Genomic DNA, 3,511 nt, shown 5'->3' with positions numbered 1-3,511 from the left:
CCTCCACGTGCTCTGGTTTCCCCCACAGTCCAAAGACATGCAGGTTAGGCTCTAAATTGACCATAGGTGTGAATGTGAATGGTTGTCTGTCTCTATGTGTCCGCCCTGCAATGATTTGGTGACTTGTCCAGGGTGTACCCCACCTCTCACCCATAGTCAGCTGGAATAGGCTCTAGCTTGCCTGCGACCCTACACAGGATAAGCGGTTATGGATAATGGATGGATGGACAATGTAACTGAAGCATGTTTCCCAAGTGTTACAAAATTGCATATTTTTGAGTTGAGGATCCACTACTTCCTACAAATATAAGGTGACACAGAAGCCAAATTCCTTTAGTCATCCATCAGCACAGGGCTCAACATTAACTTTTTAATCCACTTGTTCAGTCGGACAAGCAGCAAAACTTTTCACTTGTCCTGACCATAATGTTTTTAATACTATGTATTTACTAGTTCAATGACAGCAAAGTGGTTAACAAAGTTTACCAAAACCCAGTATAGTTATGTTTGATTTTTATTTTTGAGGAATTAAGAGCTAGTTTTAGTTGAGTTTTTATTTAATTTGTGTTGAGATATTCACATTCTGAGGAAAGCCTTTATTTAAAGAAACCAAAAAAGGTAGGATGAAAGAGTGCATGCCATTAAATATGATCTACAAAACCTACATGATCACATTCTTCATCATCATCTATCTAGCTCACCAGCTTCATTTGTCATAAGAGTGGGAGAAGCCTCGAGTGGAAACCTGCTTCCAATTTCCTGCTTCTTAATGTTTAAATTGGGCTGGTTTGCTCCAAGCTCCCTCGTTCTCTTTTTTTTTCTTCAAGTGTGCACCACGTAAAAGGATGTTTCTGTAAAGAACTAACAGAATTTTCTTTCTCCGTCGGTTAACTTGAACTTGCCATCTTGTGAAAGCTCCATCAGTGACAGTCACAAATATGAAGGTCTATTGAAAACTGTCCCATCTCGTGGGAAAAAAAAATTCCAGTTGGCTGGTAATAAAAGGCGGCATGTCCAGGCCAAATCTTGAATCCACCAATTAAAACCCTCAGGTCATCTGCTCTCCAAAAGTTTGTGTCGCCACATACACACTCATTTGGCCAGTGTCCTGGCGGGTGAAGTATACAGGAAGTGGAGGTGGTCACATAAAATTTAAATAAATACAGTTTAAAAACAAGTTAAAATAATTAGATGGATACAGGTTGAAGTAGGATGAGTAAACAATTTTGACTTAATAAATGCTTTTGCTTAATTCATTTATGCTTAATATCACATAGTTTTTCTCATCTGGATAATAGGAATGGGGTGGTGCTCCAGTGCCCCATATTGACCAACTGCCACCACTCATTTAAGGTCTGTGGTGACTTACATTCTAGGGCTGGACAAAAATGCTCACAGGTTGCTTTTAGGAGATACACTGTCAGAGTACATAAAGTCTGAAATCAAATGAATGCTTTCTGAACAATGTTCCTTTTTCATAGAAACTGTATTTAGGTTTATATAGGTGAAGTTTGTACTGCACTTCAACCAAGTATTAGTACCTTCTAAGACAAATGTCTTGGAGAACAGATGACCATCTCACTTGACACCATGTCAATCATGTTGGCCTGAAAGATAGGGCAATTTATGGTGGGGCGCCAGTTCATCAGTCAAAGGTGTCTCAGTGACATTACATTACGTTAGTGGCATTTAGCAGGTGCTCTTATCCAGACCAGCCTGGGGAGCAGTTGGGGGTTAGGTGCCTTGCTCAAGGGCACTTCAGCCATCAAACCAGCAACGTTTTGGTCTAAAGTTGCTTCTCTAACCAATAGGCCATGGCTTCCCACACAATTGGCAAAGCAGCTGGAGTCATGATTGGCAGCACAGTTTTTGAGAAGACTGAAAAGGATAATAGGCATACCCTCTGTTTTTGACAATGTCCATTATTAAAATGCTACATAAATAAAATTGAATAGAAAAGAATTGACAAAAAAGAATATCTGAATCCCAAAATTGAAAACTGGATACTTGCCCAACAAACAAATATCTGAATAATTAAATATTTGGGTTCATCCTTAAGTCAATTTAAAATTTATCCTGCTTATCCATGAAAATGGCAGGTCTATCAAAATTTTCAGGAGACTGTATAAATTTATTTCTATATTTTTAAGATATGTTGAACCTGTAGAATTGGATTTGGATGTAAAATCTGGATGTTTACAATATCTGTCCATAGCGATATTTTTGATTGATTGATTGAGTGAGTATTATACAAGGTGGCACGGTGGTGTAGAGGTTAGCACTGTTGCCTTACAGCAAGAAGGTCCTGGGTTCGCGGCTGGCAAGGGCCGTTCTATGTGGAGTTTGTATGTTCTCCCTGTGTCTGCGTGGGTTTCCTCTGGTTTCCCCCACAATCCAAAGACATGCAGGTTAGATTAATTGGTGGCTCTAAATTGACTGTAGGTGTGAATGGTTGTTTGTCTCTGTGTCAGCCCTGCAATGACCTGGTGACTTGTCCAGGGTGTACCCTGCCTCTCGCCCATAGTCAGCTGAGATAAGCTCCAGTTTGCCTGTGACCCTGTAGAACAGGACAAGTGGCTACAGGTAATGGATGGATAGTTTTAGACAGAGAAAAATGCTCATTGTTTTGTACTGTTTATGATTCAGAAATAAAAAAGGAGTCATTCATCATCTATGCTGCTTATCCATTTTGTGTCGTGGGTGAGTTGGAGCCAATCCCAGCTGATAATGGGTGAGAGGTGGGTACACTTTGGACCAACCTATCGTGAGGCTAACACAGAGAAACAGAGAGCCATTCACACTCACATTCATACCTATGGGCACCTGGAGCACCCAGAGGAAACCCACACAGGCACAAGGAGAACATGCAAACTCCACACAGAAAGGCCCCAGTCAACTGGCAGGTTTGAACCCAGAACCTTCTTACTGTGAGGACTCTTCGGAGAATCAAATCAAAATCATTAAGCCATTATCATGAAATGAATCATGATATTGTTACACCCCTATGGCACACCAAAGGTGTTTCTAGTTGTAGTAATCAATTAGTTCTACTACAACAAACATTATGTTATCTGGTAAAACCTGTGTACCTAAAAAATGACTAGCAATTCCAAAAAAAGGTAAAATGCCAATAAAAGCAATCTTGTAAGAGACGTGTTTAGAAGGCCAGGTCAAATATGCAACTATAACGGTATCTTGTCGCAGCAAGGGAATTGGACAAAGAGATTTGCCACAATCTGGGAAATAATTATGGAGATGGGGAAAACCCTTTCTCAATAGTTTGGTCACAAATGTTATTACACCCAACATGGATGATCACATTAGGAGCATGTAGATACTTATTTCGGATACCAAGAAGCTATTGTAAAATGTTGTTTGTCTTGGTACTGGGAAAAAATAATATAACAAAATATATCTTCTGATGTTTCTAGCAACAGAAAGGTAGGCTGGTATCTCAAGTGCAGAGCAGGGAGAGTAGTCAACAGGAAATGAGATGGCTGAGTTTTGGGAC

Source organism: Neoarius graeffei, chromosome 11, assembly GCF_027579695.1.
Source record: "Neoarius graeffei isolate fNeoGra1 chromosome 11, fNeoGra1.pri, whole genome shotgun sequence".
NCBI classification, from domain to species: domain Eukaryota; kingdom Metazoa; phylum Chordata; class Actinopteri; order Siluriformes; family Ariidae; genus Neoarius; species Neoarius graeffei.
This window is presented reverse-complemented; position numbering follows the sequence as displayed.